General features: G+C 40.2%; 1 protein-coding gene across 1 annotated transcript in view; it reads left to right on the forward strand.

Moving 5' to 3' along the window:
• Positions 1–5,521: 5,521 nt before the first annotated feature.
• The window catches only part of C5H7orf78 (chromosome 5 C7orf78 homolog), an 89,542-nt gene continuing 82,093 nt past the window's right edge, over positions 5,522–12,970 (forward strand). The window contains exon 1 of the mRNA XM_075211414.1: positions 5,522–5,675. The gene's annotated coding sequence lies outside the window, so the exon portion shown is untranslated. The remainder of the gene's footprint in view (positions 5,676–12,970) is intronic.

Raw genomic sequence — 12,970 nt, forward strand, 5'->3', positions numbered from 1 at the left:
ATACCAAACAGGCCTAGGTCCAGTGTATTAGTTGAGTTTTTACTCATTGTCTCAACTTCTCTGCGTGACAGAATGCTTTAATTGACGTATGGGCTGCCCTTCATTATGTTATTCAGAATATGTGGTTTATCACTACCATTATTGATTTTAAGTGGTATTTTGGAAACTGAAATATATTTGCCAATACCCAATATAGCCATTCATCACATGGTCTCCTTGTGTAAGACCACAAGCTGTGAACGGCTCCCTCTCTTCTGTCCAAAGTCTCTTTAGGTGTCAAAAAACTCTCCTATGTCAGGATGTAGCTCACCCCAGGGGCATTTGAAGCTGCTCAGGGAAGCTGCTCAGCTTTCCCTGAAAGTGATGCTGTTATCTTTTAACATAGAGGTGGGCAGAACCACCAAGTAAACGCACATCAGACCTTCTGACTTCACATTTTACACCTTAGTAGCTCAATTTATTAATTGATTCATTTGATATGCCATATTTACACTGCAGTTATAATTATTCCTTATTCCCAACAGTCATGCTATGGGTTAATATCTATAACTGTAATTCCTCTATATTCACTACATACCACCTAAACTGCTGGATAGCAGTCGAGATGACCGAAATTTGCAAAATTGTTCCATAAACTATTCACATTTGACTTTAAAATGTTCCATGAATTACCAGCGGAATTCGGCCTTAAGTGTTCTTAGAAATTTATAGTCTATGAATAAAGCTGGGTTGATGATGGTCAATTAATTCTGCTGTGTGGTGTAGTAGTGGAAGGAATAGGATATTTCTGCCTGTCAAATATGTAAAATTTCTGGGCCAAAAGGGGAATGAAGCGAATGTTTTGCGGAACAGTTTTGAAAATGTGTCTCATCTCTGTTCTAGGGGCACTACAATGATGCCAATATTTATTGAATAAGGTACATGACATGTGCACAGACTCTAAACTGCATTATCATGTAATGCAGTGTTCCAATTGTTCTGGAATATTTACTAATTTCTCATCCTGATGATTGATCATAGCAACCATTCTGCTTGAGCTGTCAACTAAGGGCCTGATTCATTAATGAGAGTGAGGAAAAAAAAGAAGTAAATTGATTCAAGACAAACCATGTTACAATGCAAGGGGTGCAAATTAGTTTATTATTTTGTATACAAGGTAAATACTGGCTGCTTATCCATGTAGCACACAAATACTTGATAGCTTTAGTTTTTAACTGAAATTTAAAGTTGATTTAGGACATGCCCTACCCCAACTATAAAGCTATCCACACAGTTTAAATGTATCTCCCACTTCAATGCAACATGGTTTTGCCAAGGTGTAAAGTTACTCATTTTTTTTCTATGCTCTCCTTTATGACTCAGGTCCTAAAAGAGTATTTCCATGGTTCTTTTGCTCAGAAAGGACAATACTATGGAGGTAATCTCACTGGAACAAGTAAAGATAGATCATAAAAAAGTTTCTTTTGAAATAGGAAATCTGAAGTTGGGGTGCTTCACCAGCTTACAGTGCAGGTTTCAGGGGTTCCGCAAGTTAGCGTAATGAGATAGATAAAAAAAAGTCCCCATAGTTCTCATGTAAAGTAAATAATTCATAAACATAAATGTATAATATTACTTAACTGTCTTCACCTCAACCAGTGGTGTCCCCAACGTCTGGCCACAGTCATGGGCTGACGTTGTGCCTGCTGGCTGCAAGTTATCGTTGGGCAACACGCTGCATGTAAGATTAAAGGCTACCTTAACAGGAGTGTGGAGCGTCCACTGATATTTGCCATGGTCCAAGGACGCTCTCCCAGCTTTAGTCAACGCGGGAGTTTATCATAGAGGACGTGTGTTGGCCATCAACAACACGCAACGGTAGGAGCCTCCGTCGACCATTGTACGCATTGAAGGACCCAACAGATGAGGTGTACCTCTGGACCCCAGGTACATAATTATTTCCATTTATGGAATGGATGGATTCAGCCTTTAAACTTATGAACCTGGTCCTTTTGCCTTCGGTTATTTCCTAAGTTCTATTTAGAAATGTTACATGCTTTGAATTCTCCTAACAAACATCTTTTGGTTCCAAGAAAACCCTGAAGGGAAAATAAAAATGATGGAATCTGTACAACACGAGCAGGACTCATTTTACTGTTACAAGGGTGAAGGGAATAAGTAACTCTCACATCACTGGCGTTTACCGCTTTAACTCTGCTTCATTTTATGCCTGTCTGAGAGGTCAAAGTTGCACAAGTTTATTGTAGTGTCTGGCAGGAGACTGTGTTGTGTCTCAGCCATGAACACCTTTGTACATCAGTTTATTGCATGCATTCTTGCATGGGCAATTCTTAAGGCTATACTAATGCATGGCAGAGTGACATGGAATGTATTAAGTAAATATCAGTGGCGTAGATTATTTTCTGCTTCACGTTGCATAAAAGTGAAAAAGAACCGAGCAGAGTCCTAAACACACCTTTGGGGTTTTGGAAGAATTGTGCCTGTAAGATGTCATGTTCATATAATAGAGACTTACTAAGTAAGATAGATGAAATGGGTGGAAAATACATAAAAATTCACCTTTAGGCATCTAGTTTGAGTTATTTTAATGTACATAAAAGTTACTCAACTTCATTTGTAAACTTTTTAAAACGTCACACAAAACTCACTATTTCCTGCTGTTTACCTTAATATGTGCTTAGTGGGAAAATAATTGTTTATAGAACGTACATGACCAATTGGAACATACCATTTCTGTCACTTCTAAGGCATAGATCATCATCATCGTCATCACCATTTATTTATATAGCGACACTAATTCCGCAGCGCTGTACAGAGAACTCACTCACATCAGTCCCTGCCCCATTGGAGCTTACAGTCTAAATTCGCTAACATACACACAGACTGAGACAGAGAGATTAGGGTCAATTTTGATAGCAGCCAATTAACCTACTAGTATGTTTTTGGAATGTGGGAGGAAACCAGAGCACCAGGAGGAAACCCACGCAAACACGGGGAGAACATGCAAACACAGATAAGGCCATGGTCAGGAATTGAACTCATGACCCCAGCGCTGTGAGGCAGAAGTGTTAACCACTTAGCCACCATGCTGCTGGGATTTATCAAACCATTTAAAAAGGAAAAGTGAAGGTGTTGCCCATAGCAACCAATCAGAGTCTAGCTACCATTTTCAGGAATGTACTAGATAAATGATAGATAGAATCTGATTGGTGATTGGTTGCGATGGTTAACACTTCCACTTTCCCTCTTTAGACGGTTTGCTAAATCTACCGCTTTGTTTTGGAAATTAAGATTGCGGGATGGCTGGAAAAGCATAATTTAAAATAAGTATAAGTATAACATATGGCCTACTTGTGCTCCCTTCATTATATTAAACATTTTCATTTTTCTTCTAAAATACTGCTTCAGTCTCATATATGTCTTTAATAATGAGAGTTATGGGAGTTCAGGACTGTTTTGATTACATGGGTAGTTATGTGCATATAAATGTACCTGGATGTAATAGAGGGATCCCTTTGAGTCCTGCTTATCGGCACCTCCTGAGTGCCTGTGAAAAGTGTTTTTTTTGCAGAAAAAGAGATGAACTGCAACAGCTTAAAACTTAGGTAGGTCCTTGTAGATATACCTTCTACACCCCTTGAATCTTATTTAAATATCGTGTGCCACAAAATTAAATCCTGTTTTTGCATGGAGCACAATGTGAGGTAGTTTCATGCACTCCGTCTCCAATTGGCTGGGGCACCCCATTCGGCCACCTACTGCCATCAGAAGATGCAAGACTTTTGCAGCACCACAGATGTCACCATGACCTAATGGCCAATGCACAGCTGTGGCACATTTGTAACTAGTGAATATGACCCTTACTAACTGTCTAACATGTACACAATGAATGGGTAGAAGCCACCAGGATTATTTTGCGTTTTATAAAAACAGCTGGGGGAGGAATGGGTTAAGTCCCCGTGGAGTCTGATAGCTCCACCCCCTCCTCATGTAACTGGGCGGAGTTATGTCCTTTTTAAGGTATGACAGCCCAATCTGAAAGGGTGGCAAAGAATGTTCCCTGCTCACTAAGCCGGGGTTCCCAGACTCAGATCACACCTTCCAACTGTCCTGATTTTGTCGGAATGTGCCCCAACTACACTTTCAGATAAGCCAGGCTTACTCAAAAATGGATGGAGTTTCTTCCCAGTGTGGGCATTTTTTTTGGCATATTTTGGGTGTAGTTTGGAGAGGATCGGGGCTTATTTTATCCTGATTTTGCATATTTGAATGTTGTAAGCTATGCATACTATCAGAAACACCGGGGTAATTGAGGGACACTAAGCATATATAAAACAAGTTCTTACACACAGATATGGGCCATGTATTAATTAAGCAAATGACACCCAACCAGGGTCAGTTCTAAAAATAACTTGCTAATGTTTCATGGACAATGGTGTCTAAGATAATGTCTGCATGGAATCCAAGGTGAAAATATCCGCGTTAACCAGATACATCTGATATGAACCCCACAAAGCAGAATATTGTAGTTGGGTTGCAGTGCACAAACTGCCCATCATACCTGTCAATGCATATATGAGAATTCAGTAGTGCAAAGAGCACAGGCAATGTACTGCTGAGCAGTGGAAGATATAGTCAGATGCGTCATCCCTCACCATGCTCTTAACCAATGGACAAGTGTATATGTTGCGCCAACCTAAAGAACTCTACAGCCCTGAGTGCTTCTTATTAACAGAGTGTTAGGCTGCTGGTATGATCACCAACCCACAGAAATATATGACGGAGGTTTTCACCTATAGCAGCAGCCTTTCCCTTAGAGCTTGATGCTACTGAGATACCCCCAGGACTTAGCTCCAGATGTAGTGTGGGTTGGTAGTGCAGACAACGGCAGCAGGCCAGGAGACTGGTAGAAAGCAGTGCATAGTCAAATGGTAGCCAAGGTCAAGGGTCACAGGCAAGCAGGGTAGTCAATAAACATGCCAAATGTCGAGGTCACAGGCAAGGTAGTGGAGTCCAAGGTACAGGCCAAAAGGGTCAGGGTCACGAGCACACAGGCAGAGTCCAAAGTCCAGGCAGGGGTCACACACAGGAAATCCAACAGAGTATCCACAGGACAGAGTACAGCAACAGGAGCAGGTTAGCAAGACTGGGTCAGAAACGCTATAACCGGCAGGGAGGGTAAGTGGCTCCATAATGTCCACATTTTCCTGGCATAGTTTGGGAGCAGTTATTCCCTTAGAAGAAAATGCCAATGCTCATCATAGCTACTGAGCAATCATCTTCATCAGAGGTGGAACTAGAGAGCTGTGGGCCCCGGTGCAGGGAAGTGAGGAGGAGGGAACTGGGGCCCACAGCTCACTAGTTCCCTGTGCAGCGGGCCCCATTATCTCCATGGGCAACTCACCTGCTGCACCAATGGTGGCTTCGCCAAGGTCCAGCTTTATTTTCCTGATGGGTGGGGTGTCTTCCAGGATAATTATGTCCCCATTCACAGAGTACATGTTGTCACCTAATGATTTGGAGATCATGACACCGATGTTATCCATATGTAATTTCCTTCTCAACAGATCTGAACCCAATAGAACATTTTCAGGATTTTCTGAAATGATACTTAAAAGAGAGATTTCAATCTTTTCAGCAGATGGTTATGAGAGATGAAGACCACAGATCTGACAGTAAATTGTGTAGGTAGCAGTAGTAATGTTTTCATTTACCTCTTACCTGTCTGTATTACTCAGTATTGTTTTATTGCAATGTTTGTCCCAATTGTAAAGAACATGCTGGCGCTACATGAGTAAATGATCTATCATCATCGTTCACATCTGAATATTGGCAACACAATTTTTTTTTTAATGTTTCAAAGTGATCCATCACAATGTTTATAAATAGGCATTTTTTATCAAACTTTTATTTTTATAGGATTAAAGTATCTTTATTATTATAAGGCAATTATTAATTAGGCTCCATTGAGATGTTTGTGCTGTATGTCTATTTGACTATAGTCCATATAGCCTTTTGCTTTATTTTGCCTTACTTAAGTGCAGATAATGCTGATATCAAATGTGCCTCCATAATGAATAGGTGACTAAAGCATTACAGCCAACTGGGCAGCTGGAAAAATTACTAATAACCATGATCCATGATTCATTGTGACCACAGAAACACCACTCCGGCCTATTTATCAGTTTAAGGAGCCCTTGAAATAAGAAACTGTGTGTAGAAGTCGTCTGCACCCAGTGTCCTGTGGGAAGTTGGAATGTAAAAGTATATATTTAACATTACTTCTCTATCTGTGTATTGTTTGGTATTTTGCAGGAAATGCATAGTTGCCTACATTTGAGTCAGCCCTCAATCTAGTAACTATTTGCTGCTGCGTGAGCCAGATCCGGGTACCAGTAAACCACATAAAGGTTGAATTAGCACATGGATATCCTCCATGTGAGCAGTAACACCACGCCAAGGCTTCAACCATTGTTACTGATCATTCACATACCTTTCATGTCTCCATTCACTGACAGTCATACACTGCGCAGTAATACACTGCGCGGATCCCCCCCCCCCCTTGAGAACTATACTGATATTCCAGCCACACATACAGATTGAATTAGCACATGGATATCCTCCATGTGAGCAGTAACGCCATGCCAAGGCTTCAACCATTGTTACTGACCATTCACACACCTTTCACACATCTTTCATGTCTCCATTCACTGACAGTCATACTACTCCGCGCACCACCTCCGCACAGTCCCAGCCTCGCACCACCTCCATATTGGTCCCACCAGCACACCACTTACACACGGTCCCACCCTGCCATGGGAGGGCTGGCAAATTAGCCTGGGGGGCAAGACTCAATCCAGCAGTCTATTAGGAACATTTTAAAGGAAAAAAAAATGCAGGTGGCCCAGTGACCCAGCCCAAGGTAGCCCACTATGGGACTGGCCCTGGTTACCAGAAATGTTTCTTATATAGGCAAGTTATTACTATGATGTAACAATGACCCTCCTTATGTCAGTCATTTGTGATGAAGTGGGTGTGGATGGTGGGTGTGACAAACCTCTTGGGTAGTAGCTGCGATATGGGTGTGGCTGTTTGATGTGTTTGTGGCTGTTTGATGTGGGTGTGGCTGTTTGATATGGGTGTGGCTGTTTGATATGGGTGTGGCTGTTTGATGTGTTTGTGGCTGTTTGATGTGGGTGTGGCTGTTTGATATGGGTGTGGCTGTTTGATATGGGTGTGGCTGTTTGATGTGGGTGTGGCTGTTTGATAGCCATCTAATTTCATGGGACAAATTTTATAGTTTTTTTGTCCCTATTTTTCAATATTGATCAAGAGTACATTATAATTCCAATTAGTTTACATATTGAATCCTATTTTTGATATCTTTTTGGCCTCGTAAGTGCATTTTATTTACAATATTTTTCCGTAGATATAAAAAGATTTACATTATAGTCATGCTCAGTATTCTAATTATTATGGGGTTCATATATTAATGTCACCAGATTTTTTTTAACATAAAAAGCAGATGTGACCCTAAGGAAACAGTGGCATAAGACCAGAGGGGACGTGGTCATTTTTTGGAGGGGTGTAAATTATGGCTATAGATTACAGAAGCTATTTTTTGTAAATGAACACTTGTCATAGCTTCAACTACAAATATACACAACGTGTATACACATATAAGGCCATGGTCAGGAATTGAACGCATTACCCCAGTGCTGTGAGGCAGAAGTGCTAACCACTGAGCCACCATTCTTCCCATCACTCTCACTCACTGTCCCTCATATAACTTGATCTACACTACCATGTTATCTGTATTTTTATTCATTCAGTATGTCTGGTCTTTGTATCTTGTTCTTCATGTTTCTTGTTATGTGTATGATCACAGCTTTCTGTGTATGTCATGTACGGCACTGCGGACCCTTTGTGGCGCCTTTTAAATAAAAGATAATAATAGGTGCATGTGCATGAAATTGCATCTGAAGTATGATTGCATAGGTGTGTACCCACCTTAAGAATGAGGTACATTTTTTTAAGATTAAAATTTCACTGATTATCTCTAAGAAGACTCTTGGGGGTAAATGTATCAAGCTGTGAGTTTCAGGCAAGTTTGAAAAGTGGAGATGTGGCCTATAGCAACCAATCAGATTCTAGTTATCGTTTATTTAGTACATTCTACAAAGTGATAGAATCTGCTATAAGCAACATCTCCACTTTTCAAATCCGCCAGAAACTCGCAGCTTGATAGATTTGCCCAATGGAACTGGATTCCTGAAAGTTTACTTGTAGGGAGTTATACAATAAATTAAAAAATTCATCAACAAACAAAAAAATGTTTTAGAAAAAACAATTTCTATATAAAAAAAAAAAAGGATTTACAAAAAACAAAATATTACCCTAATTTCTAAAATAATTACCGAACTGTAGATCTGATCATATCTTAGAAAAACATAAAGAAAAACTATTATAACATTTTTACTTTGTGAATAACATCTTTAAACACCAATCTTAAAAAAGGTCTTTTTTTACAACATCAGAGCACAAACAACTTCAATTAATTTGGTTTTATAACTATTTTAAACGAGTACATAGCGGTGTATAACCAAAAATATGCAGCTTTTTTTAATAATTGTAACAATAATTATTCTTGGAGAAAGAGTACGTAGCAAATATTTACATTACTTTTTGACCTGCCGATTATATTGGGTTACACAGGCAAGCAGGCAGGATCAAAGGTACAGGCAGAAGGTCACAACAGGAGGTCCAATAGGAAAAGGGGCAGAGTATCCACAGGAACTGGGACAAGCGGGAACAGGACAGAAGCAGGTCAGCAACTGGGTAGTTCACGCTATAACCGGCAGGGGGCTAAGCCCTCCCTGCCTTAAATACTAGTACTGGCCAATTAGGGCTTTGCCCTGTAACAATTCCCAGGCACCAGGTAATTAATTAATTATGAATTAATCAGCCCGCAGGCTGTACAAGTCTTTAGCGCCCACGCCTGGCTGGCCTGTATTGCCAGGGCATACTAATAGAATGCTCGGCGTATGGCCGTTGCCCTGGCAACGGTCGGGTCGAGAAACAGGTAGTGACGTCCCGGTCGTCATGGAGACGGCTGGGACGCCAACATTAGGGGGAGGTGAGTTGCGGCGGTGCCCGCGGCTGCCGCGGCTCCTGCATACTAGTTTAAGGAAAAAATTACAATGCATAGACTTCTTAAAATAAAGTAGATAAATAATAATATAAAAAAAAATAATAGTAATAAAATAAAGAAGATTTTATTTGTAGTTTAAATGACAGTTTGACTTTTAGAAATGCCATCCGGTGAAAATGCAGAGACAATTATAATGTAGAAGAGTTTTAACACTACTCCAGATGGTTAAAGCTACAAAAACCATTCCTTTATTAAAAGCTGCAGGGTACATGACAGGATAGAGGCAGCTTTATAATTGTCTCTAGATGTTAACTTTCCTAGCGTACATCTCCGCTCAATGAGTTGAGATTTCTTTCAAATCTCCGCCGCAAACTGTCTCCAGGATGACAGTGAGACACTTAGCGACTAACTGAATTCCCTCCAACGTCCTGCTTAGTACAGTAGATTACCTTATACATTATAGGACTCCTATCGCTTTCAAATGAGAATCCAGGATACCCAAATGATCTGAGGTTTGCTCAGTCCATACTATCTGCCCAGTATTTCCTTTAGTCTCCAAATAAGATAAAACAGTTATAGGAACCTGTGAGGATACCACCCTTAGCTGGGATGGCAGTTACCCTCTGTGGGATTCAACTCACTCGGGTAGACCAGGATATATCCAAAATAAGACTTTATTACGACAGCGCAACACCACAAGACGTTCACAAGTTACAGGGTAAATGGTAGCATGTATCCTCCAGCAGCCTCTTGCAGTCAGCACTCCAAAGTAATAATCTCTGTCTCTTTCAGGGTCTTATCCTCCCGCAATATTACCACTACCGATTAGCAAAACAGTCAGGGTGTCCCCCAGCCTGGGATACTGGATCACACCGCCCCTGTCCTGGTAGGGTTTCCTCCAGCGGCACCACGATGCCTGGCCCAGAGTCCTTTTCACTGATGTCTTCTACACCAGGATCCTCCAAACTAGAATAGCCCCCCTGGCATTCTCCTCGCCCTATATTATTTTCTGTATACAGAGGAAGTAGGGTGAAATGTCTCAAACCTCCCCCCTTTACAGAAGGGGTTTCCCAGTCAACAATTTAGCTGCTAGACATACTGTCCCTGTTACCTTGATTAGACAATAGAATGGCTTGACTCAATTAGCTGTTTTGGCTGGATACACTACACATGGGGTTACAATAGTACATCAAGGAATGACACTGCACACTTACATGGAACAATAAGACTTTTGACACATTATATCAGCAGGGTTACACAATATAAGTCTGTGATACCTTTTGATACAATGACATTTATATTGATACATATTGATACATTTCCCCATGCTATTTCACCCAATATATTACTGTGGAGGCACATTGCATGTCATTAGAAGTTCTAACCTCATTACCTCTCAGGTTATCTGTTGACCTAGCTAATTAACATGGGCTGCCAGCTAGTTAACTCAGACATTGTTCTGATTACAAACCAAGTCTCAGCTGCCCCCCATAACAATGGACATTTGAGACAAATGGTAATTACATTAGCTAACACAAGCAAAATGACTGGTGCTGTTATTTTCACACAGTATGGCAATATTCTTTATATTTATACTACATACAATATTGCAGGTAATAGTATGGGCAAAATGTACCTAATAACATGAAATAATAATACACATAATACACCAATGCTCTGGTGTATATACTTAGACTGGGCCAAGGATTAAAAAGTACATTAAACCGTGAGAAACGGGTGATGAATACAAAGTTCTCAGTCCAGTAGCGCCCCGTTCCCTCACAGAACCTCTTACAACTTGTCTTGTTAATCTGAGTTTATCAAGAGTTTAAATTATGGGAAAATAAGTATTATAAATTAAAGGGACACAATTTTTTTAAGGAAATAAATTATAATAATTAATATAAAAGAAATTAATTAATAATTAATGAAAATGATTGCAGTTTTTCAAATTGTGTACATCAATGTCCAGACCAATCTTCATTTAGCGCTGTATATTGCTCTGCCCAATCTCCGTGCTGCCAGGGACTTATAACATGAGCAGTCACATCCCCCCACCGGCTGCTCAATTCAGGAACCGGTGCAGGTAGATTAAATAGGCAACCTGTGGCTCTTCAGCAGTTTTGAGTTTTGTTGGCATATGCTGGGTCTTGTAGTTCCACAACAGTTGGCGAGCTCCAGGCTGCCTTAGAAGCATTGTGTAGAATAACTCACCACCTCTCTAAGCGCACAGAGATCCATCTCAGTCGGAGTACAATCTGAGACGGGTCTTTGCTAAAATTGCTTTTTGCGCTGATCAGAAGGACTTTTAAGAGGTCTTTCCAGGAGATCCCAGGCAGGGGGGCGTGGTTGGGAGGCGGGAGGGATGGGACATGGTGAAACGCGTAATTTTGGCCCCACCCCCGTGACAAAAACGGCATTTTGTTGCGGGGGTGGGGCCAAAATGTTGCGTTTCACTGCAAATTGTGTCATTTTAACGGCAAGAGGACGTTTGCGGGATATGTGCCTGCTCTCCCGGGGGTCCGGGAGATCTACCCGAATTTCAGAAGTCTCCCGGACATTCCGGGAGAGTTGGCAAGTATGGACTTGCGTCCGACTCTAAATGAGGCCCCTAGTGTTCATCTGTCTACTGCTTGTACAGAGAACACAATGCATGAGCTAATACATGTGTGAAGTGTACCTCGCCTACATAGTGTCCTAGTGTATTCTACTAACAGGAACCATGTGCATTATATCAGTAATGTCGTTGTTCAAAACAAGTTGTGTCAATAAAGTTGCATGTATAAAAGTTTTACCAGCTAATTAGCTTTACTACGTTCACATATTGTTTCCTGAATTTAGAATGTGCAAATGTTTCTTAGAATGCAGTCTATTTGATAGTTATTGGGGTTATATGATGCCTAGTGATGCCTGTCAGCTGCTAATCAATACAGAGTAGCCAATCTCTGATTGGTCAGAGCATTCGAAAGCCGCTCTGTATACGTTAGTGGTGGTTATACACACAACGCATTTTACCTCTGCATTTTCTATGTAAAACGCCTCCAACTCCAATAAGTGGAAAAACTGTAATACTGAATTATAGTATGTACAGTGTTAATAATAAAGATATAGGGTGCAAGGTTTTACTATAGACAATAAAGGGGTAAAGTTATCAAGCTGCGGGTTTGAGAAGGTGGAGATGTTGCCTATAGTGACCATTTAGGTTCTAGTTATCATTTATTTAGTACATTCTACAAAATGACAGCTAGAATCTGATTGGTTGCTATAGGCAACATCTCCACTTTTTCAAACCCGCAGCTTGATAAATTTACCCCAAAGTGTCCATTTATCCCTAGTCAGAGGGAAGTGAAACAATTATGCAGTGTTCCAAATTCTCCATTGGTTAATGATTCAGTAATCCACTTTGTGAAACTCACACAGAAAACAATGTGTATTTCTGATCAAATGATTTTTATTCTCGGTTTTGAATACTGTACTCAAAATCTGTACATATAGACATTAATAATGTACTTTTAATGCCTTAAAATTATTTTTTATCATATTTTTATGTTTGAGCAAATGATAAAGACTTGTAAATTATTAAGTAATATAACTATGGTTCAATATTGCTGATCATTCTGTAAACCGAAACCTTTTCCTTTCAGCCTGTGTATATACCATTATTATATATTATTATTATTATTATTATTATATATTTTTATATATTTGTGGATTGTTCACAATACAATATTCAAACCCAGACATACACTGAAATGGAGAAATCCCCCTTGAGATTTTGTTTTTATTATAGAAAATGTTAGCTATATTTAGAATTTTCAA

The sequence above is a fragment of the Mixophyes fleayi genome, chromosome 5 (assembly GCF_038048845.1).
Source record: "Mixophyes fleayi isolate aMixFle1 chromosome 5, aMixFle1.hap1, whole genome shotgun sequence".
In the NCBI taxonomy this organism is placed as follows: Eukaryota; Metazoa; Chordata; class Amphibia; order Anura; family Limnodynastidae; genus Mixophyes; species Mixophyes fleayi.